Below are 25483 nucleotides of genomic sequence, written 5' to 3'. Positions count from 1 at the left end.
TTCATCTTCTTGTTGCTCCAAAGTGTCAAAATGAAGAGTATTCTTAGTTTCTGGAAGCCACAAGCTCACTAACCCACTTAGCATATATAATCCCCCAATGGCCCAATCTCTATAAATGAAAATGTAGCACTTAATTGCCCAAGAACCAACATTAAAAATGCCACCGTACCCCCTAGAACTAACGATTGAAGCATCAATGAAACAGCAAAGTTCCTCTTATTTGTCGGAAATAACCATACCCTGTGCAAATTAATTCCACTTTAAAGGAGGGTGAATGAGATTCGAACCTAGGACCTCTATGTCACGTTGACACTGATACCATATTAAAGGACCAACTTAACCTAATGGTTAAAGTCCAAGAATATGTTATATAATCTATCACTATTAGCATGCTAGCAAGTAACAAGTTCTTCTTTTTTTTTTTCTTAGAAATGAGTCAGCTAAATGTCCATATATTGTTGATCCTACATTAGAAATTAACAACCACAAGATTAAGATTGTAAATAACAAAATCATGGTTATTTATTTTATCCATGTCATGTAGGCATATTATGCCTTTCCAATAATGCATAAATTAAATTTGATTACATGGATACGTCTTGTAAAATAGTGATTCCAATCACCATCTTAGGGCTACATAAATTAAAATTAAAGAGACAGGATAAATATATTAGGTTACATGGAATATAATCTGATCTTTGTATATTCATAATTTAATATCAACTTAAAATAAAAAAATAAAAAAATAAAAAAAAAATCTTTATGCATGCATACATCATTAATCTCTATGTTCCTTTTCGTATGTTATGGTTTTACTTCTATGCTCAACTTATAAACTTTTAAAGATAAATATTAATTACCCTGTAATAAACATCAAATTATATCATATGTGGTCATTTTGAAATGTATTTTTAGATCATCAAATTTGCTATAATAATATTTTATTGATATATAATTGTGGATATTTAAAATATACCGTTAGTGATAGTCTAAACATAAAAGAATATATTTTTTTGTCCTTTTGTAAATAATGATTTGTATCTCTTCATCCCCTATATATATATAAAAAAACATATATTCCATTAAACATATTTTCCATTGTATAATTTTTCTAGAAAATTACTCCCTCCGTTGTGGTCTAAGAAAAAGTTTAATAAATAGAAATAAACAAAAGGTTAACTAACCAAAAGCTATGAACAAAGATATTAAAAAAAAATGTAGTACGACTTAAAAAAAGGAACAAAAATGGTATAAATAAATTGCCCTATTGTTTAATCTAAAACCACTAAGCCAAATATAAAAATACATACAAAAGTATCCGAATTTCAAAAGTATGCAATGAGAAAAAAGGAAGATAGATTTGTTAATTGTTATGATGCTTTCTCAATGATAATGAGTCATCATATTATTCTACTTTTCATTCTGTTACCATGTATTGTGGGAACACTTCATGTACGTTCTTTTTCTTAGGGACTATGTATATATACAACATGCGTTGTCTATTTAATTTTGTCACCTATATCAATGCAAATTATGTTCTTAGATATTTGTAGTGAGAAGGACTAGAAACAACCTAGTACGTGAATATTATATCTGGTTTTTTTAATTTTTTAATTTTTTAATTTTTTTTTTTGGCAAGAAACAAAACATAGATTAGAATAAATAAGAGTAGCTGGATAACACTATAATTACAAAATGCACCTTAACAGTTCAAGGTGGCTGATGAGTTAATGCGCATCCAACCCCTACTACCATCTGATCAGTTAGACTTGTGGTAATTTGGTTATTAGTAACGTACCAAAAGAGAAGTTTAAACCATTACAGACGAAAGTTTGCGCCACACTTGGCTGCTGAATAGTTACAAAAGTTTGCAGAATAGATACATCATTAGTTAGCTGGCTAGAAGAAAGAGGTAGACCCAACATAGCTTGTCTGCCCGCCACATTCGCTTCCCATACACTTGTCCTTGGTGCTTTTGACAGTTTTCCTGCTGCTACGGTTGAGATCAGGCCAGTGTATAAAGAATAATAGTTCTCCATTTCATCAAAGCCAGTCCTACATTTAGGGTTTGTTCTTAAACGATTATTTTCAACTCAGTTCAGTTCAGTTTAGTGCAGCTCTAATATGTTCAGTTTAGTTCAACTCTAATAAGTTCAATTCAATTCAACTCCTAATTTCCTTCTCTTATAAAATATTCATTTCAGTATAGTTCAGTTCAGAATAAGTCCAGTTCAGTTGAGTTCAGTTCAGCTCTAATAAGTTCAGTTCGGTAAATGAGAACAGACCCTTATTAACTATTAAGACTGCCCTCAATCAGCCCGAAAGGATATGAACATCCTCCAATTTCTCCCAAATAGCCCAAGAAACAACTGCTATGATGGCTAAAGTTTCAGCTATAAGAGCAGAAGTAGCACTAATATGGGTAGCAATACCTTTGATCCATTCTCCTTTTTTACTCTAGCAGATAAAGGCAATCCCAGCCCTCAATGTGTGAGGTTTGAAAGAGGCATCCACGACAATGTTGAAATTATGGTGAGTAGGGGGGAAAAGGAAGGCTGAAAGAAGGATGGGAGTTGGTGCTAGCTGGCCCCAACAGACTCAATTAATTTGCTAAATGGGTTAAGGAGTTTGTCCCAGTCTTAGTAATGATTGATTTTCTATTAAACACCTAGTCATTCCTTCTCAGCCAAAGTCTCCAAGTAATGAGGGAAAATGATTCATTCCAAGGGAGATTTAAGAAGGGATGCAACGTGGAGTTTTTCAGATTTGCATTCCACCTATCCATACAATTCAGGTTAGGTTGAAGGTGGGAGGTTTCACAATGTTCCAGATTTTAGAAGCTCTGTGGTAGGCCCTAAAGATATGGAGAGTTGTTTCTTTCAAATTTGGATAGAAACAACATAAGCCTAAGGGTTTTATGTGCCTAGAGTTGAGGTGATCAGCTGTAGGAAGCCTATCCCAAAGGCATAGCTACAAGAAGAATTTAGTAAAAGGAGGAATGTTGAGATTCTAAAAAGAGTGATTAAAATGTTTATGTTGGACCTAATGATTTTGATGATGAAACAACCTAAATTATTTACAAACTTATAAGAGCTTGATTGTTTTAGTGTGTGATCAGTTGCAATGACTAGGAGAATCGAATGTCTTGCAAAGATACCATGAGGAACAAGAAATCCAGGAACAAAGCAATCCGAAAGAGAAATGAAGACATGAGAAAAGAAGTTTCCCCTAAGGAAACAGAAGCTTCAGAGTGAAAGCTTCGCCGGAGAAGAGAAGTTCCTTCGAAGGAATAAAAGCCTCAGAGTAGAAGCTACAGCAGAGAATCATGAAGATGGACTAAGATATTTTTATATTTTAGGATTTATGTAAGTGTAAGGATAATATTACACTCAAAAAATATCTTTGTGGAATTGGTCTATAAAGATAATATTGTGCAAACTAGTTTTTAGGAATATAGTTGAGTTTAAATTCTATCTTTATTAAAAGGATTTTATTTTATTTGTTTTCTGAAATTAGTTAAACAAATAAAAACTATTTTGTTTTCCAAAACTTACGGCATACTCCCCATGATCTTTCTCAAGTCATGGTCTTGCACATTGAGGAGTTCATATTCCTTGAATTTAGGACATGATCTTCTTAGTGGGTTGGAGTAGTGGCATTATGGATTTGTTGCACAAAGAAGTTTTTCCTAAACGAATTTTAATCTTTAAATAGTTGTTGATTTCAGTTGGAAAAACTCACCCTTGCTCAAATAGATTTCAATCTTTGTTTTCTTTGATCGAGTCAAGAGTCAATTCCACACTAGAGAATTAGAGTGTTCTAATGTTCTTATACTAGAGTTATTCCTTAGAGTTGTATTTTGGGGAATTGGAAAGTTTAAGTGAACTTTTGTTTGTGAAAAAGAGAAGCGAGAAAGTGAAAAGAAAGCAAAGAGAGTTAGAGAAGAGTAACTAGTTGGCTGACTTGTTCCTCGGGGCTTCGAGATCGTTGAGGAACTTGAAATTAGAGTCTTTAGTTTGTAATAGGTTCATTTGCCCTATTCCAGTGAAGATTCTTTTCCCAAAATTTCAAGTGGTACTGGTTTTTCTCCTTGTTTAGGGCCAAGGAGTTTTCCATGTAAAATCTCTCTTGCACTTTCAAATCCTTTAGCTTACTTAGTTTTATTTCCGAAAAAAGATTGACTAAACTGTCATACTTCAATTCAACCCCACCCCATTCTTGTAGTATTCATTGAAACAACAATTGGTATCAGAGCTAACTTCTAGGAAAATTATGAAACCCTGAAAAAGAAAGGTCTTGGAAAGGATGAATACACACAAAAAGCTCGAGGAAGGATATTCAACTCAAAGGCCTCCAATGTTCAATGGTAAGTTCTATACTTACTAGAAGAACCACATGGAGATGTTTATCAAGGTAGAGAGCTATCAAGTTTGGAGGGTCATTGGAGTAGGTGATTTTGAAGTCACTAAAACAAACGCTCAAAATGAGGTAATCCCTAAGCCCATGTCTGAATTTAATAAAGAGGATTTTGATAAACTGGAAATCAATGCTATGGCTGTGAAATTGCTCCACTGTGGACTTGGACCTCATGAACACAATCGTGTTAAGGGGTGCAAGAACGCTAAGGAAATCTTGGATTTGCTGCAGATTACTCATGAAGGAACCAATGAGGTTGAACGCTAAAAAATCGATCTACTTATGTCTAAGTATGAGAGATTTAAGATGCAACCTAAAGAAACTATCCAAGAAATGCTAACTCGATTTACTAACATCATAAATGAGTTGGTTTCCCTTGGTAGACAGATTCCTACAAATGAGCAGGTCAGGAAGGTTGTTCAAAGTCTCCCACAGGATGAGAGATGGAGAGCTAAGGTGATAGCCTTTTAGAATGCGAAGGATTTCACCAAGTTCAATATCAAACAACTTGCAGGTTCACTTATGACTCATAAATTACACCTTGGAGTCAACAATGAATATATGAGGAACAAGGGACTAGCACTTAAAGCTAAAGAGGAGGAAGAATCAGAAGTGGACGAGCAAGAGGCTTCTATGATTATGCATCGATTCAAAAAATGTTTAGAAAAGGCCACACCTCAAGGAACTTTGAAAAGAAGACTTCAAATCCAAAGCCTGACTACAGCTACCACAAGTGTAGATCGCTAGATCACTTTATCAAAGAATGTCCCTTCTGGGAAAATGATAAAGGAAAAGGAAAGCCTAAGAATAAAGGAAAAGAAAAATTCAGCGAAGCAAACAACTACAAGTCAGACATGAAGAAAGCTATGATAGCAGCTTGGGGAGATTCAGACAGTGAAGAAGAAGAGGATGATCAACCAAATGAGGAGACATAATCTGTGTCTGATGGCTAAATCAGATGATGAAAAAGCCTACCTTGAGGAACTCCAAAAAGAGGTATTTCTTGATCCTAAATAGCTTAAAACTCTCTCTAAAGAAGTCCTAATTGATATATGTCTAGAAGAGGAAGAATTCTTTAGAGAAACTTGTGTCAAGCTTAAAAAGTGTGAAAAAGCTCTTAAGGTTTGCAAATAACATGGTGCTTGGTTGGAAATAGCCTATGCCAAGTCTCAAAGCAAACTGAGAGAGCTAGACTTGAAGTATAAACACATAACTAAGATCACTTCTAGCAGTTCTTTAAGCGATTAGTTGCTTAAATTTAATGTTGATTTTGAAAGTCTAACAAATGAACTTTCGACTTTAAAAACTCAAAAGGTTCAACTTGAATTGGAACTAAATGCTAGAAAGAATAGAATTATAGACCCAAAAGTCATACCTAAGTGGATTGCAGAAGCTTAACAAAATGCACTGAAGGACTTGGTTATATGGCCAAGAGGAAAGGTAAGAAAAAGAAATATGTTGAGCTTCCAAGAATGAAGGTATGCACTTTTTGTGGTAAGTCTGGACATATCTATGATCAATGTAGAATAAGAGAAGAAGCTGATAAAAGAAATGTGAAACAAGTGTGGGTCAAGAAAACTGATATTACATCCATGTCTAAGGAACCCAAGGAAACTTGGGTTCTTGAACCTAATGTTTAGTTTTCTTGCAGGTCCTAGTGAGGGGGAACAACTAGTGATATCTCGACAACGAGTATTCAAAGCATATGACAGGTGATAAATCAAAATTCCTCTTACTAGAAAATTACCCTAGAGGAACAGTAACCTTTGGGAATAATAAAAAGGGTGAGATCATTGGAAAAGGAAAGATTAGAAGATCAAAGTCTCATTCTATAGATAATGTGTTCCTGGCCGAGGGCTTAATGCATAATCTACTCAGTATATCACAATTTTGTGATAAAGGAAACTCTGTAAGTTTTACTTCTGATTCTTAAAACATCATTAACAACAAGTCAGGAAAGATTGTTCTAGAAGGAACATGAAGTGGGAATACATATACTGTTGACCATAATTCAATCCCAAGGAACAACCTTACATGTACGAGAGTTGTTGAAGATGATCCCCTGTTATGGCATATACGTTTTGGTCATGCTAGCTTTTCATTACTGGACAAACTAAGGTCAAGGAACTTGGTTGTGGGACTCTCTACAATTAAGTTCCTACAGAACAAAGTTTGTGATGCATGTGTGAAAGGCAATCATGTTCGTTCATCTTTTAAATTAAAGAAAATGGTGAGCACCACAAAAACTCTGGAATTTATTCATATGGATTTGTGTGGTCCTATGAGGATTCAAAGCAAGAGTGGTAAGAAATATGTGTTGGTTATTGTTGATAATTATTCCAGATTCACTTGGGCTATTTTTCTTACTAGTAAAGATAAAACTTTTAACGAAATTGTTGCTTTTGACAAGAAAATACAGAAAATCAGTGGTCGTTCCATAATCTATCTCAGATCAGATTATGGAACTAAATTTGAGAACTCTAAGTTCAATGAGTTTTGCAGGGAAAATGGTATGAATCATAACTTCTCAGCTCCAAGGACTCCACAACAGAATAGAGTTGTAGAAAGCAAAAATCGAACCCTTGAGGAAATGTCAAGGACCATGCTGATTGCAAAAGCCGTGAATATAACATGTTACATTCTTAACAGAGTAACAATCAGAAGCATCATTAACAAAAATCCCTATGAATTATTCAGGGGAAGGAAGCCAAAAATATCTCATCTTAGATCCTTTAGTTGTAATTCTTTGTACATAACAATGGTAAGAAAAACCTAGGGGTTTGAAGAAATAAGTGAAGAGGCCATATTTCTTGGATATGCCTTTAATAGCAAAGCTTATAGAGTTTACAATAAGAGTTCAATGAGTGTTGAGTAAAGCATTCACATAATCTTTGATGAAGTTAAGGAGTTTGTGAGTGTGTAGAAACAAGAAGAAGATAATGATTTTGAAATTGGATTGATAAGAGACAGGGATGAAGAAGAGATTCAAAAGCAAACCAAAGAAAATCATGCTCCAGAACAAGATCCACAAGAGAATGAAGAAGTTCCTCAACCAGATTAACAAGTGAATGAGGAACCAGCTAAAGAAAAAGAAGCAAAAGGAACTAAAAAAGAAGCTCCTCAAATGGGAGTTCCAGCAAGGGAATTTTAACCTAGGCCGTTCAAGTATCAAGGTTCCCATCCAACTTATCTCATAATCAGTGACATAGGAAAAGAAACTCAAACAAGATCGCAAATGAGGAAAATTTGTGCGTTCCATGCATTTATGTCCATCCTAGAGCCTCAAAATCATCAAGAAGCCTTGGGAGAATGGCCATGAAAGAAGAGATCAATAAGTTTGAGAGAAACAAAGTTTGGCATCTTGAACCAAAGCCTAAGGATAAGAAAGTCATTGGGCTCAAATGGGTGTTCAGGAACAAGTTAGATGAGCATGACACTATAGTAAGGAACACCAGATTGGTTGTGAAGGGCTGCAACCAACCAGAAGATATTGATTTCGATGAAACCTTTGCGCCTATAGATGGATTAGAAGCTATTAGAATATTAGTAGATTTTGCCTCATTATGGGTTTCAAGATTTACCAAATGGATGTGAAATGTGCTTTTCTTAACGGTTTCTTAAATGAAGAGGTTTTTGTTGAACAACCTCTAGGTTTCGAAAATCCAAAATTTCCAAATCAGTCTTTAAGCTTGATAAATCTCTTTATAGGCTTAAGCAAGCTCCAAGAGCCTGGTATGAAAGGCTTTCAAAGTTCCTAATGAAAAATAATTTCAAAAGAGGAAAAGTAGATAAAACTCTTTTTCTTAAATCTCGAGGAACTGATCTTTTAGTTATTCGGATCTATGTAGATGATATTATATTTGGAGCAACTAATAGTGTTTTGTGCAAGTACTTTGTTAAGCTAATGGGTGGTGAATTTAAGATGAGTATGATGGGTGAATTAAACTTCTTCCTTAGACTTCAAATAAAGCAAACATCAGAAGGAATTATGATTTACCAGCAGAAGTATGTTAAGGAACTTCTGAAGAAATACAACATGGAGAATTCCAAGACAAATCACATACCCATGGGAACAGCAACAAAACTTGATGAGGATCCTCAAGGAACAAGCGTGGATTATAGAGGTATGATTGGTTCTTTATTATATCTAAGAGCTAGTAGGCCTGACATTTCCTTCAATGTTGGATTATGTGCAAGATTTCAGTCTAACCCTAAGGAATCACATTTGGCGGCTGTTAAAAGAATTCTGAGATACCTAACAGGAACAGATGACTTGTGTCTGTTCTATCTATCCTAGAGGTGATGACTTTATGCTTAAAGGATTTACATATGCTGACTATGCTGGTGGTTCAGTTCCTTGGCTCTTGCCTAATTTCTTGGGGTTCCAAGAAACAAAATATTGTTACATTATCTACTGCAGAGGCTGAGTATGTGGCAGCAGCTACATGCTGCTCTAAAGTCCTTAGGATCAAACAATAGTTACGTGACTTTGATATTAAATTTGATTGCATTACTATCTATTGTGAACACTAGTGCAATTTGCATATCTAAAGATTCAGTCCATCATTCAAGAGTCAAGCATATTCATATAAGGCATAATGTTGAAAAGGGTTTGATTTTTTTAGATTTCTGCCAAACTGACAATCAAATTGTAGATATTTTAACAAAACCCTTGAATAGAGAAAGACATGAGAAGGTGAGAATGGAACTTGGGATGATTAAGTTAAACTAAGAAAAATGCATCATAAACTGACATGCTTAAACATTTTATACTGTACACAAGTGTTATATGTTTAATTACATAGTTAAGACAAGTCTTTTAGCAGGAACAATATTTGTTAAGGCATATTAACTTGAAAGGCATAGATTGTGAAAATCCTTAATTGATTGCATGAGCCTTGTTGAATTGTTCCGTTTACCAAGTTACATTTACAAGTGTTCTTTATTGAAAATTAAAAAGATAATGTTCTTGTGTTTAACTGACTTTTAAAATTCCTATATTTTCTCTCTAAACACAATTTCTAATGAATGCATCTAATGTTCATCTCTATCTTTTGTTCAAACAGTTAACCACATGAACTTATCTCATAAAATACGGTTTGCGTATCCCTAAGAAATAAATAGAGTGTCAAATCATCTTAATTCAATTCACCTACTCCAAACGACACCTCACAAATTCACCACACCAAGTTACCTCCACCATTAAAAGGATGTCAATCTCACTAAAATTTACACCACTCAAAAATTATCTTCTCACTCCTCACTCAAATCAAAACTTCTCTCCCATGGATATTTTACAAAACCCACGCCGAAATCGAAGCAAACCTAAACCCTACCCAAGATATCACCATGGAAAACCTTCCAGAAAACACAATCAAAGAGATCTCTGAGCCTCCAAAGAATGAATTAACCACCGAATCTCAATCCTCTCGCAAAAGGAAAGCCGATGACATGCAAGAAGAAGAGGAAAATGTTCCGGAACTGGGTGTGAACTATCGAGATAAACCAGCTGCCATGAAAAGGAAAGAAAAGATAGCCGAGAATTTTGTGACAGGTTTGGCACTCAGTATACCTTGGTGTAGATCTGTGAAATTGTATGAATTGCTTGATTTGATTGAGTTTCAAAATTGGGTAAATTTGTTGAGTGAATATTTTAATCGGAGTATGTATGTTGATGCTATGAAAGATTTTTGCAAAAACTTTAAGTATTCTAAGGATACTATTCGTAGCATGGTTTATGGGAAGGAAATTAAGTTTGATGTTGTGTATTTGGCTGAGTTGTTTGATGTGCTTAATACTGGATATGATTTGTACTTTAAAACCAATGTCATTCGAAACCCCCTTCCTGATGCTAATATTGATGAAATTGTGGAGCATCTTAGAGGTGACCCTGAGGAAACCTACATAAACCACAATGACCTTACCCCCCTTGATAAAATCCTGCTGAAATTTGTTTTTAATGACATAACCCCTTGCTTTCAAAAGAGAGATAGTGCCAACAAACTTGATGCAACCCTGATCTACTGTCTAGCCTGAAAAATACCTATCAATTTCCCTTCAATCATGATCCAACACCTTACCCACTGTGTTCCAAAAGGATGGAAGGTTAGAAATGGAAACCTACTCGCTTAAATCTTCAAAATCTTTGGCATTTCTTTTGATAATAAAGAGTCCCTACCTCTCAAAAACACCGAATACATACATGCGATTTTCCTTGAAAATCATAAACTGAAGATTGTGGGTGGACGTTTTGAAGTAGTGCTAGATGAAAAAGAAAAGAGGCCAAAAGAGGTGAATGCTATAGTTGAGGGGAAAGATAAGGCAGTATGGGTCATTAAGAAGGTTGTCTATGATATTCAGGATGAGAGAGAGTAGAAGGAAGAGGAAAGGAAGGATATAGGGGAGGTGCTAGAAACAAAGGGGAGGAAAAAGAGAAAAAGCTTGAGGTTGTTGAAAAAGAGGGAGAATCCATCTCCAGTCTACATTGATCTTTCTGGTGCACAAGAGGATTTGCATAAGCTTCCTAGTACTCCTACTTCTATTAGGCATGCATCTGTAGGGTTCGCATCTGAGGAGAGCTTGAAGGAGCGGAAAGAACTTTTCTAGAAAAGGCTCAAGGAACAGGAGAAGTCTCAGACACAAATGAAGGATATGAAGAATAGTGTGCTCACTCTTGATGCTAATGTGAAGAAACTGGTTTCAAGCACTGAAAAAAAGATACAATCCACTGTCAAGGACATTGTATCCTAAATTAATTATCAATCCTAAAATTAGCTTCTAGAGTATTCTAGAAGATTATAATCAATCCTTATAATTTTAAGAATAATATTTAATAGGCCCTCCACTAGATCACTGGGCCATAAAACCATTTCAGACCCAAATTAGTATTTGTACCATAACTTCCTCATTATTCATTGGAATTGGGATTATAATATATCATAGGAAAGCTCCTTGCGAGCCCGATCCAACTGCACTATTATTGGACCCTTATCATGAACCAAGATAAATTGGACTGGATATTTTTATAAATAGAGAAGATTTTCAAAAACAGTAAAAAAAGATTTTATTAAAACGAACACATCACAAGACTTTTCACATTTTCACCTCATTCGATAATCAAACGACGTGAAAAGTATTCATCACTGGGTTTGGTTTTTGGGGAGACACATTTAGGTATCTACAAAAGCCCCCACTTTTACTGAGTTTGGAGAAACACAAGTTTCGAAAACAAAAGTAAAAGTAGCGATAGAGACGGAAAACGATTCAAAACATTCTACGATCCTAAATCATTCCTGTAACGCTGATACCTGCAACAAGATTTAGTTAAACAGATAAGAGAGTTAAGAAATGCGTATCTTGCACCGTCGGGCACACGTTTCTGGAGTAACCAATTCTTGTTATGAATTGTGTTAGTGACGACCTCCACAGTGCCTCGTGAACGCCATCATCAAAGATCGCTTCTTGTAGTTATCCTCGATTATTTGTGATAATCCTCCTCAATGCCTCGAGAATATTGTCGAAGGTGACCGTGCCTCGCCATCTTCAGGGGTTGTGGTAGTGCCTCGCCACTGCTGTGCCTCGCTGCTATAGACAATCTCATCTCTGCTTTGGGACATCATCAAAGACCGCTGCTTGTAGATATCTTCAGTTTTATGATGATAACCTTCCCAGGAAATTTATCGAAGACCACCGCTTGTTGATCCTCGATGCTGCTTTGCTTTGCTATTTGTTGTTATTTTGTTGTAATACCTCGTTGTGCCAGTACCTCGACGCATTTGTAACGAGTCGATACTTTGGCGCCTGTGCTTGCTTGTGATGAGCCAATACTTAAGCGCTTTAAGCTAAGTAAGACGATCGTCGTCAGGTCGATCACTTTTCACGATTGTAATCAAACCGACTACTAATCATGTCAATTTACTTATAGGGGCTAACTGGCGCACCAAGGAACCCAAACTGCTACATGAGGTCAGCATAAACAAGTATGGAGGCCATGTGTCCTGTCGCTGAGCCAGCGCGCGCAGGAACTTCCTGTCGCGACGCTTCTGCCTTGTCGCAACACGACAAGGATCAGGCCACGCGTGATTTCTGTTGCATGACGACAAAGTCGGGTTTTCAGATTTAAAACCCATTTCTTACTCATTTCGCCGAGGCTGTTCATTGTTATTCAAAATTCCGCATAAACTTCTCCTCACTCGTTCTTACTCGTTTCTCAACCGAATTCCCTCATGTTTTTTGAAAATTGAAGCTTTCGATCTCTAGTTTCCCGATCTATGTAAGTATCTCCAAAATCACTCTAGTTTTTCCCAATTTCACGCATGTTTGTTCGCGGGTTTTTGAAAATTCGAACCCTAATTTTGCTTATTGTGCTTTGTTTGTTTATTTTATGCCATGAATCCTTTTGTTTATGCTTGAGTATTTCCTTGGGAGTGTTTTGAGACTTTTTTTACTCAATTTTGTGAAGAAATGAACATTTTGCCATTGTTGACTCCTTTGAGTTCGTGGGAACAATGTGGCTCATTCTTGATGTTCTTGTTAGTTCGCCGGACCATGATGATGGAGGCCTTTTGATGAATAAAAAGTTATACTGCAAGTGCACGGTGTCTGTTGTTAGCAGAGACTTAGCAAATACGGGTCGAATCCCACAGGGAGACAGGCTCTATTAGTTTTTGCCCAATTATTATAAATTATTTCAATAAACGGAGAGTGATTTGATGATTAATTAACTAGAGAATGACAATGATGAAAATAAGGTTGTTCACAGATAAATTAAAGTCTAGGGTATACGTTCGGTCCACCATGCTTAAACCAAACCAAGAAATGCAAACAATCCATTAATAAACAAAATAGGTGATGTGTCCAATTTATATAGTGTTTTACCCCCGTCCCTTGGTCATAATTAGTAGTGTTTTTGGCTCTTTAGAGCCACTTTTATTACTAATTAGTGCTTTCTATTGTCTTTTTAATTTTGCTTGAGTTTTGTAGGAAATTGCACATTTAGAGTGTTTTCCGGGTTTTTCATGAAGCAACTATGAGCATTAGGAGGACAGAGCGTCTTTGAAGCCCAGGACCGGTTAAAGCCGGTGATTAAAGGCTTGGTGTGTGATACCGAGGCATTTGGACCGAGTATTCAAGACCCTAAGAGGAAATCCTGATTGGGGCGAAGAATCGAGCCCAATCGAAGTCCAAGCCTCAACTCAAAGAAGAGACCGGGCCCGATCGGGCAAGTTTGCGGCCGATCGGGCGGGCGCGCATATGAGAGCATCAGAAAGAAAGCGCGCCCGATCGGGTGAGCGTAAGCTCGATCGGGCACGGCTGCCCAGGAAGAGTAAAGGAAAAAAGGCGGGCCCGATCGAGCGGCCCTTTGCCTGATCGGGCGTGTGTTTTTGGAGCCGAGTAATTAGTTTCCAATTAGGACTTGTTTTAGGGATGTTTAAGTACGATTTTTGTACGTAATTTTGATTACTTTCTCTTTTAGACTTTCTCTCTCTACTTAGAATATTTTCTCTCTCTTAAATTCTCTCAACTTTGTTCTTAATTCCATTTCTTAATCCAGATTTCTTTTGGTAACAATTTCTTCTCTTTTAATTTCAATTATTTTCTTTAATTCTTTCATCATGTTTTATTTTATTATTTTGATTAATTTAGATTTAATTATGTTTGAATAGTTTTATTTATAGGGTTTATGGGGATCTAATAAATAATATGAAGGGGTAATTTGTGATTGTTGATTATTAAAGCTTGATGAATTTCCTATTGATTGATTTAATGCTATGCAATTAGGTTTGGCCAGATTTAATTGTATGAGTTTAGCAATATTGATTCGGGATTCGAGAGATGAGAATTGATATTTAGGCTTAGTTTCAATAGGTGGACTAATTTATAAATGGTTAAGTCGAGATTCGAGAGATGAGATTTAATACCGGTAAATTAACTCTGTGATTGTAATACGTAGCGAAAGCCCTTTATAATCTGATTAATTGATGCATTGATGATTGCTTATTATGATTTGCCCTGGAATATTGTTTATTAGTGAACCTATGCCCTAGGTTTCCCCTTCATTGATTTATCTCTTATTTTATTCTCTTCCTACTCTTACCTTTTAGTAGTTTAATTACCTCTTTACAACAATTTGGTTACATGGTAATTTAGATTGCTTTTATCTAACTAGGAATAAATTGACTTAATTGTTTCCCTGCAGTTCGACCCTTCTTCCCTATCTACATAGTTAGTGGATTTAGGTTTTATTTTTGATTAGGTGAATATGACTTGAGTCTGTCACTAGGTCGAATAATTAAAGCACTTGTTAATCCTACTGTCGGGAATTAACACTTGCGAATTAACATATGTAGTTCGGTCGCTAACATAATCAAATTCGCCAATTGTAATTAAGCCTCTAAAATTATGATCTTTCAATTCTAATTTTTATTAGATAAATAATTAACTCGTGATATGGCCAATTACATGTTTCAAACGATAAAGCACAAATCAATTTGAATTATTCAAACTCTAATTCATAAATTTATAAATAATTAAGCACAAATAATCATGGTATAAACATGGCTTCCCTCACTTAACCCTAGAAAACGACTACTCACTCATAATTGAAATAAACAAAACAAAAGAAATAAATAAACTTGAATTCATTATTAATAAAATAAATAAAGAACAAAAGATTGAATGAAAATACCTCAATGATTGAATTAATGGAGAATGAAAAGCTAGGGTTCAACAATGGAGAGAAAAAAAAACTAAGAAGCGTTTAATCTAGAAAAATAAAGCATCCAAGAGGAAAATAAAATCCTCTCAAGTATATATTTTAAAGCCTAATCCTAAGTAAAATAAAATAAGGAAATAAAAATAACAAAGGTCGTCTTTTAATTGGTCGCAAGAATTACAATCGACGGAAATCAAAATTCCCGCACGCCAGACCCATTGCCCGATGGATGGCCGATGGTCGAGTGGCTGTAGGCTGCGACAAAGTTGACGCTCGACCATCGCCCGATGGTTTTCCAGCGGCCTAGGCAGATTCGAGGGGTCGTGTGCGCGGCTAAACCATGATACTTTTTGATATGGCTGAAACAATGCACAAAGGTCCTTTTTGATACTTTGCAAGCCTTCGTTTTCCTTTGTTTCTAACTCAAATTCAATTCCGAAAAGTTCATATCGATCCTAGTGGAAGCTATTTTCAATTCCCATGCATATAATCCTTAGAGACAACATCCATGAGCATAAATCCCTCAGTCAATGAACTCGATCCATCTATTTCCATTCAAACATCATTCGAATCATGTCTAAACACTTCGAAAGCGTCCAAATGACTATGAAATCACCTGAAACATTAAGAAGTACACAAAAGGAGCGTAGTAGAGCTATATATGATGACTTATGCAAATATGACCCTAAAATCGACCAAAAAGACTAAAAAAAAGGGTATAAAAACTAACATAAACGTGCCTAAGAACCTTATATAAATATGATTCATCACCTTTAAGGACGGTGCGACTACCCTTGAGCAGCGGTTACTCATCTTTTCTTTGATCGTTTTGTCAAGGACCTTCTCCCCTGACAAGGGTAACCTGTGCAACCCTAGTACATGCCTGCTCTCCGTGATCTACGTATGGTCGGATCATATGATAGGGCCAGCTTGGTCTACGCTGACTTCCTGCTTGGATTGCGACTCGCTTGTCGCCATCGCAGTTATGAGGGGGAGGTCACTCTTTCCAGTTTCTGGGGAATCGTAGAGGTATATTCTTTTTAACCAACGCTTGTTTTAAGTTTTTTGTTTAGCTTTTGTTGACACTTCATCCTGTCTCATGGGTCTGGTTCTACAAGTATTTCTCTTCTTTTTCACCTGCGAGGCCTTTGCCCCGTGGGTTCCCCATTGCTGCCAGTTGGGGAGGTCGTATAAACGACCAGACAACTATTGTTTGTGTTCGAGAGTCACTTCTCTCGGTATGCTTCTTAACACTTTGTGTTTATATTACCCTTTGTAGGATTTGAACTGATAGATGTTCGTTTTGTAGGAGCCTGAAGTTCAATTTCGGCTGTGGGAGGGCTTCATCTTCCCTACACTGGCTGTGCAGTATACTGCCCAGCGTCGGTTAACCTAGCGCTAGTTACAAAAAGTTTTTTTTCCAAGTTAGAAAGTATACTATTCGTAACTGGCATTAAGTTATGCCGGTTACAATTAGGGTATAATTAGTAACTTGCAAATATTAACGCCGGTTACGAATATATATTTTTTTTTTATTTTAAAAAAGTAATATTAGTAACTAGCATAAGATTACGCTAGTTACTAATAAATAAATAATTTTTTTATATAAATATTTTATTCAATTAATACAAGAATGGTAGTATATCCTACCAAACGATCCATTGTCAAATAGGGTACAACCTATTACAATTCAACCAACAAAATATGCGACATACTCCGAATACTTCCATATAACTTAAATTCACCCACAACATAGAATACAAACAATCTAAATAATTCCACACAACTTGAATTCATCCACAACAATACAATACAACAAAATTAATTATACTTTCAAAAAAAAAAAAAACATTAAACTTGAATAAAAAAATTAATTTATTTATAACTTAGAAATGTAATAACAATAAACAATGGGCTAAATAAAAGTAGATATATAGAAATGTGTTATATTGTTTTATTGAGCTAAATGCGGTTAATCATAACATCAATTAATAAGATAACTATTCTTTCAACAAAAAATTAAGTCTAAAAAACTTAGCCCATTGTTCTCTAATCTTATCCAATTCTACATCGTTATAGGCTACAAGTCTTACCAAATACTCTTGCAAATATAAAAAAAAATATACGTGTCTATTATACTTAATAAAAATAGTACATAAACCAAAACTCGTATAAATCATTTTAGCTTGCAAAGAAGGGTAAATTCATTAATAACCTCTTTCAAATTACCCTTGAACTTGCTATGGAAAGATACTATCTCATACATCTCCTTACATAATAAGCACATTCGGTACCACCACATTGTTGAGCACACTAATTCAAATAAACATAGTACAATACTTTAATTAGTTAAATAGTAATTTAATTATTACTAATAGAACGAAAAAGCAAGAATTATTCATTTACCTCCATTCTTATGTGTAGCAATAGTGGCTTACTCATTTTGAAAGCATTTCCTTTGACGTGTGATCTATGTACATTGTAAGGTCTAAAAAAATCATAAAAAGCATCAGATTAGATGAATGAATATGAGTACGTAGTCTATTTAAATAGGAATGTTGTGTACTAACAACTTCATTATTTTAGACAACTTTGAGTTTCAAGCGTTCAAAGATGATTGAATAACACAATCAGACTCATACACAGGGCTCATACGCAAATCAATCACACACTACTACATAAACGAGCAAATGCAACCCCTAAAAACTGTTGCAATAAGGGCAAAAAACCTTTGCTACAGGCCTACTGCAACGGTTGGTGGACCGTAGCATTTGCGGCCGTTGCATTAGGTCTGATGCTACGGTCTTTTGACCTAATGCAACAGTCATATACTATCTATCATGAACCGTTGCATTAAGGCCTAATGCAACATCTTATATAACTAATGCAACGGTCATCATAAATCTCATAGATCGTTGCAGTAGAGTTGATGCAATGCATATTTAGATCAAATGCAACGCCTATTGCCTTTGTTGGGACCGCTTTCTTCTTCTTCTTCTTCTTCTTCTAATTATTGTTATCATTATAATTATTATTTTATTATTATTATTATTATTATTATTATTATTATTAGCTTCAATATACAAATGAGTAAACAAAATTGAATAACAATCATTTCATTTTTATTAAAAAAATATAGTATTTAATTTAATTATAATATGCAATTAATGCTGCATTGAAATAATTCCTAAGCCAAAATACATTTCTTTACAATGCATCATATATTCTCCTAATATATCTATCTAAAGAAGCTCATTAAGTAATTTAAAACTACCGTTAAAAAAAAAGTAACTTAAAACTAAGAAGTACGAGGGTGACAATCCTCAATCAAGAGTGTCACAACAATCTTGTCAATTTCGCTGCTCTACTCATTGTGGTTCATCATGTACCTATAAAAAAAAAAAAAAAAAAAAAAAAAAAACAAAAAAAACAAAAAAAACAAAAAAAAAAAAAAACAAAAAAAACCATTTAAATTAAATGACATTAGAAATATTTTCATTTCTTAAAAAAAAAATAGGAATATTATCATCATAGACTACATAATAAATAAAACAAATATTAAATAATATTTAGAGCAACATTAAATTAAAATCGAGAGGAAATGATAACCATACTATATGGCTAAACCAAATTCTTTAGCCCAACACAACAATCAAACTCTCATAGACAAATAGCATGAAGCTTCTCTTTCAACATTGACTGTAAATAGTTAAATACGCTATCACTTAACCACTATTTATTCAATCCTCCTACGCACCGAGAACTAACATTTATATTAGGCTATTAGAGAATTACTACTATTAAGGGATAGATTCAGAATAGCCTAACTAACTAGCTACTTGAAGCATTGGAGTGGCACTAGTCCCACTTAAATGCCCAAGCTGCCAAGCGGTACAACTAATTAGATAGAACTTTCCAAGGAACAATGACACTGACCAAACACATGATCTTGCATAAATATATAAGCCCCCCCCCCCATCTCTTCCTACGATGGCCTATTCATTTAAAAAAATGAATATAAGCATAAAGATCTCATTCACTACCCTTTCAGATTTGGCCTGGCTTGCTCACCCTACTAATAAGTTCAGTATGGAAATTAATTGGTATGATAGAGGCCTTGTTCTTTTCATCTCATAAGAATAATTTATATAAAAATAGGAACTAATTAAAAGGTAATAGGCCTTGTTCTTTTCATCTCATAAGAATAATTTATATAAAAATAGAAACTAATTAAAAGGTAAGAGGCCTTGTTTCTTACCATGCCCATGTGTTTCTTCGTAATGGGAGTATACTAAGCTTCTCAATGGGTCTGTACAAGAATTCAAATAAACAACTTGATCAATAAGTGCACTAAAATCATCTTGTATTGCTGCTTGAAATATCAATGCAAATAAAGCCACTAATGACACCTAGCCAATACTTGGTATATAGCTGCACAAACCTGACATACCCACTAGTCTACTACATCCATCTAATGCATTTAAGTTGAATGCATTTAATCTAGATATTATAATCAAATTGCAAAAATGATATGCTAAAAAAATACTAGTTTCTTGAATGATGGTTTTGGTTTCTTTATTTTGTGACAAGGCAAGTAGGAACAATATATCAGATTATCTTACTCTTCCCATGACTACTACATAAACAAGCAAACCAACCCCTAAAAACCATTGCAATGTAACTAAAAATAATCAAGGTACGTCCATAGTTACCAAGTCAAATCTAAGTTATCTAATTGGTATTTAATTGAGCAAACCCACAAAAAAAAAAAAAAAAAAGAAAAAAGAAAAAAGGTAGTTTCAAAACTAACAAAAGTAAAACATAACAATAAAAAGTCTAAAAATAAAACTTTACAAAAATTTACCAGAATAACAAGAAGTAAAAGAGAATGAAGTAGAGAAGTACCATTTTCTTGATGATGCAGAGCAAAACAAATCTTGTAGAGTGATCATAGAAGTATCATAGGTTGCTACTGTAATAGAAAACTAATATTTGTATATGGAACCATACCATTAGATCAGATAAAGAACACCATAGAAATCCAAAGTAAAAAAAGAATAATACAAGAAGATAAAGAACATCCAAGAGCCCAAGAACCCACACTCAACAACCAACTACTCCACCATACAACAACTCAAGTTGCTTTAACTACGACCTCATATTAAAACTAATACATATCCAAGTATTTAATTGCATGTATCAAAATTTTCACCATTTTTTTCATCTGTAATTCACAATCTTATAATTGTATCATAATTTCCACTTTGATTTTTTTTTTTCATTTATGAATAAATCACAAGTTTTTTAAAGAATCCTAATTTTCACTTTGATTATATAATACAATAATCTCAATTTTTTTCTATCCTACTACCATCATTCAAGAAGTATAAATGCTCATACAAATTTATACCAAATTTCAACAATCTCCATTTCATTCATTAAGATGTATAAAATATTCAAGCAAAAACTCTACATCATTTTATTTCTATCCCTATATTCATTCCGATGATGCATATACACATCTTGAAGTCTTCTTTCATATTGCAAGTAGAGATAATAACTAAATTGCTACCTCAATTAATGAACTAACATCCCAATAATAACAACCATTAAAATAAAATTAAAACCCCTAATTAAAACCCATGAAAACCCTTAATTCAACAATACTACAATTCCAACAAAAAAAATTAAAAAACACAACCAGATCTGAAACAATTATTCATTTATATAAATAAAACCTTTAAGTAAAGGAAAAAGAATTAGCACCAAGTTGCTTGAATGGATATACAACATTTAGATGAACTCATAAAATGCCTAAATTGACTATGTTTGATAATTACATCAATGACAAACTCCAAATTAGCTAAGGTTGTCAAATAAATGAAATTAAACCCTAAATTGGCTATCTTGATTGTTAAATTAAGGATACTGATTACCATTAAATAGTTAAATAGAAATACAATAATTATTAAAAAAAAGGAAAAAAAAAGAGAAAAAGAAAAAACCTCATAAGTTGCTTCAATGGAGGACACTAGAATTTGAGGACGCAAAAGTTGATAAGATGCAGAGAACACCTTCATCACTGCACAATCACCATCACAAGAAAGAAGATTAAAAAAAAATAAAAATTGAACTTGAGAAATGAAGTTTTGAAAAAGGTGTCGAGGGTTTTGTCGGAACTTTCAAGAAATGAAGTTTCGAGAAAGGGAAAATAAATAATAGTCTTCCGTACCAAAACGCGCATATATATATAAATTATAACTAATGCAACGGGTTTTCAAGGACCGTTGCAATAGCCTAAAAAGTGCTTGCATTTGATAGCCTAGTGCAACAGCTATTTTATGACCATTGCATTACTAAAAAAAGGGGGTTGCATTAACATTAACCGTTGCATCAAGCCATTGCATTTGCTTTAACCGTTGCATTTAACCATTGCCTTTGCTCGTTTATTTTGTAGTGACATAGTGTACCCAATGGTTCCTACATTTTAATAAACTTGTTTGCATTATTCACATAATAAAAATTAAAAAAATTATGAAAAAAGTAAGTATTTCAAGGATCAGTAGTACATACTCTTCCATAAAAGTATAAAACTACCACATAGGATTGAAGTACTTAGTAAAGACTAAGTGAGGCTCCTCTAAAGACAGAGTTCTTAGGGAAATATAACATATAGCCAAACAATCTACTGCAACAGAGGTATTAATGATGACAAATTGGCTAGTATGGAGTACTTTATACATGCTGAGTGATATATGGCAAAAACTATGTGATGTCCACTAGTCCAATATACGCAGGCAGCGACATGCTATCTAAAACAGAAAAATCATGGCCTAGTGGTCCTAACCAAACGCATAGAGTAAACACCTAAAGCATGTCCTCCATCTACCTCTACTTCAATCAAAACAAGTAAAATCTTTTGGAAGTGAAGCAGCAATGAAGAAACAAAATAGTAATGATAAGTTGCTCATTCCTAAAAATGTCATGCTACTAGTATAATGGTAGTGACTTGTTAGTTACTTAGTTAAATAAATTTAGAGCTTTTGTAATGCTTACTGCTATTGAGCACTTAGAGGTAAGATTTGTAGAGCAAAAGCAGTTTACTACTGATGATAAAGCTAGACTGAGATACTTGGAAGTTGGGGATAGACCTGATTTAAACATTAAACTCAAGCAAAGCACCAATTAACTTGGTTAAATTTTGACCCAAATCAAGCTTGACTCAAGATCACACGTACTCATCCACAAGATGATTCAAGCTACCCTAACATCTACCTAATATGATCACTGATGCATGCAAAAAGATTGTAAATTTGAACATTTTTCATTAACTGTACATCTAGGAACTCATACATGATACTTGTACGGATTAGTCATTAGTAAAAGATTATTAGATTATTTCTAGAAAAGCAGAATATTAAGAAATATGTGACTATGTGTCAATCCAATGTGCCATCCAAAACATGTGAGAGACTCCGCCTAAATTCTGTTATTTCTTCCATCTAAAAGACCAAATGGCCCTAGGCTCACAATTGAAAAGGAGAATGAGTTTTATTTTTTTTCATTTTGATAAGCAGTAGTATAAAAGTATCATGCATCAAGCAAGCAAGACAAAAAGAAAATGATCAATAGAGCCAAAGAAAACATTATCATTGATATCGATGAAAGGAACCATCAGCATGTTAAACACACACCAATACACCATACCATATTCATAATTCCCTTATGTAGGGAATATTTCAAGCATTACCCCAAACTTGAACCCCAATGTGATCATACACTTAAGCATGGTGGCGTCCCAAGGGAAAGAATCTAGAGAAAAGAGTCGCCAACAAGTTTTAGGAACTTGTAAACTGTTCACAGGGTGAAGGTTACACCCTTAACGATCTAGGAGATCGTTAACTCCAATAGGTTTGGAACCAAGACTGGAAGTTCGGGGACGAAGGTACAAATCCAATCTAAAAGAGAAAGAACCTGCCCTAATAATAGGCCTCTACTTTATTCTTCTCGTAATCATGTGCGCTTTCTGACTAACATGCAATCAATAGGTTTACCCTAAACCTGTTTAATCTATGTTGGTTGAATATTAATGCACAAACAAAACTATTATTGGCGATCACTTGAATTATAATCAAATTAACCTAAACAAGATTATTAATTATCTTATTAAGCATGATTACAAGTACAATTAAATTCCCTTTAAACATGCATAAAAGGCGTGATCAAGCAATAACAACAAATAAGCATCAAGCAACATAATAATAATCATAATACTAACAAGATTAATAACAAACCCTAGCATGTCACTAAACAATAAAAATCAAAGATTTAACCGTAACATGATACTAACATGAATATTAGGAAAGAAAATAGGAAGCATCATAGAAATCATAATTGATATAAGCAAATCACCCTAAACATAATACTAGGAAAAACATCCTATCATGATACTAGGAATAAAAATAACAACCTAAACATGATTTCTATATCAAAATATCAATTAAACAATTAAAGTACTTACTTGGATGCCTCGTACCTCTTTCGAATAACAAAATACACACATTATTAACTTCATGGAAAATAATAAAATCAAACAATTAAATTAGATAATTGAAATAGATATTTGGGACCAAACCCTCAAAAATACCAAACCTTTCACGTCTAGGGCGAAGGCAACTTTGAACTTGGCTAGGTGTGTCTAGTGCTAATGTATGAGGAATTTTGTTTGTAAAAGGCTAGGCTAGGCTAGAAAGAGAGAGAGAATCAAGAAATTCTTGATGAGAGTTGATGAGAGTTGATTGAAAAGGGGGAGATATGACCTCTATTTATAGGAAAAAAGAGAGTTAAAGAATAAGAAAAGAATCCGAATTGAAATAAAACTCGATGGACAACAATTTTTATAGATTTTGTTTTTAACCATATCTTTTGATTCAGAAGTCCAAATTAGGCATATAATATGTCGTTGGAATTCTCTTGAAGTCGAATTTCCAACCCAATTAGAATCAAATTAAAATATTTTTTTTAGATAAAAAGATATGGCCGAAATAGTAGAAGTTATTATCAAATATAAAGTCACATATCTCCCCCCGTATGTTCACATTCAAGGTGTATACGTTCCAAGAGTTTTGGTGCGTAATCTCTTTCAGTTTACGTTATTTACAGATTATTAAACTTGGTGATGACCCTCAAACCATAATAATTCAATCAACAATAATTATTCAAACAATCAAATATATCAATTTAATTCTTGAATAATTAGTGACCAAATAATATTTAATGTTAAATCCTTTTTAATTCTACCTTGATGCCAATGACACCTTAAACGCATAAAATGCCGCAAATCAATCCTATCCCTCGGTGTTAAAAACACCTTAAGTGCAGTAAGGTACCAACATACAATTTATTCCTCGTGTACATAGACAATTATATAGCTTTTTTCTCATGCTTATGGCATCAATAAAAATTATATGAACCATAATAAAATTTCTTTTCAATATTCCAAACCAAATAAAACATTTAGTTTAATTAAACATGCTTTCTAACATGCCATAAATAAATATGTGGTTCATAAATAATATTCCAAACTATTATTTTCCATTCAATAATCCATGACAAATAAATCATGCTTCATAATCCAATCACCAATAATATCCAAATCATAATTTCCAATCCAAACCTAGCATGATACTACTTGTAATCAATCAAACACATTTAGCATGCTACTACATCAATACAATTATGCTAAGTACGCGAACGTACCTTGTATACGATCTTAATTAAAATCGCCCACTTCGAAGTCTCCTACAATTTAAAATCATAGAAGATTATTAAAATCCTCTCTACACAAATTTCCAACAATATATACTATTATGAAACCCCTCATAATTTAATTAAAATAAGCTTAAATTATATTTAAAACATCATACTTTAATCCCAATTAATGGCTAATTAAATTCCATGAAGAAAATTGATTTTAAATGCTCTACTAAAAATTCCAGCACTATATTTTAATTAAAACTTGCTGTAATTAAGCCTTAAAACACTTTAATCAATGGTCTAAACCATTATACATCATAACCCTTAAATAATTTATAAATCAAGAACCTAGGTGTAGACAACCATTTGTGTCTCCCCAAAACCAAACCCAGTGATGAGTACCTTTCACGTCGAATCATAATCGAATGAAGTGAAAGTGTGGAAAGTTTAGTGTTGCGGATAGTTTTAATTTCTTTTCTCTTCTCTCTGTTTTTGAAAACTTATTTTAAGAAAACAGCCAATCCAGTTTGGTTGGTCCATGATATGGGTCCAATAGTAGTGTAGTTGGATGGGGCTTGACAAGTGCTTTCCAACGAT

General features: G+C 34.0%; 1 long non-coding RNA gene across 1 annotated transcript; it reads right to left on the bottom strand.

Moving 5' to 3' along the window:
- Nucleotides 1-18271: 18271 nt before the first annotated feature.
- On the bottom strand, nt 18272-21361 carry LOC110729260. Its single transcript, XR_002512869.1, has 2 exons — nt 19389-21361; nt 18272-18519 (listed from the first exon to the last, which is right to left on the bottom strand). It is a non-coding gene; the product is annotated as an uncharacterized LOC110729260 (long non-coding RNA).
- Nucleotides 21362-25483: the final 4122 nt, after the last annotated feature.

This window comes from Chenopodium quinoa, unplaced genomic scaffold (assembly GCF_001683475.1).
Source record: "Chenopodium quinoa cultivar QQ74 unplaced genomic scaffold, ASM168347v1, whole genome shotgun sequence".
NCBI lineage: Eukaryota > Viridiplantae > Streptophyta > Magnoliopsida > Caryophyllales > Amaranthaceae > Chenopodium > Chenopodium quinoa.
The sequence above is the reverse complement of the archived record's forward strand: the minus strand, read 5'-3'. Positions and strand labels throughout refer to the sequence as shown.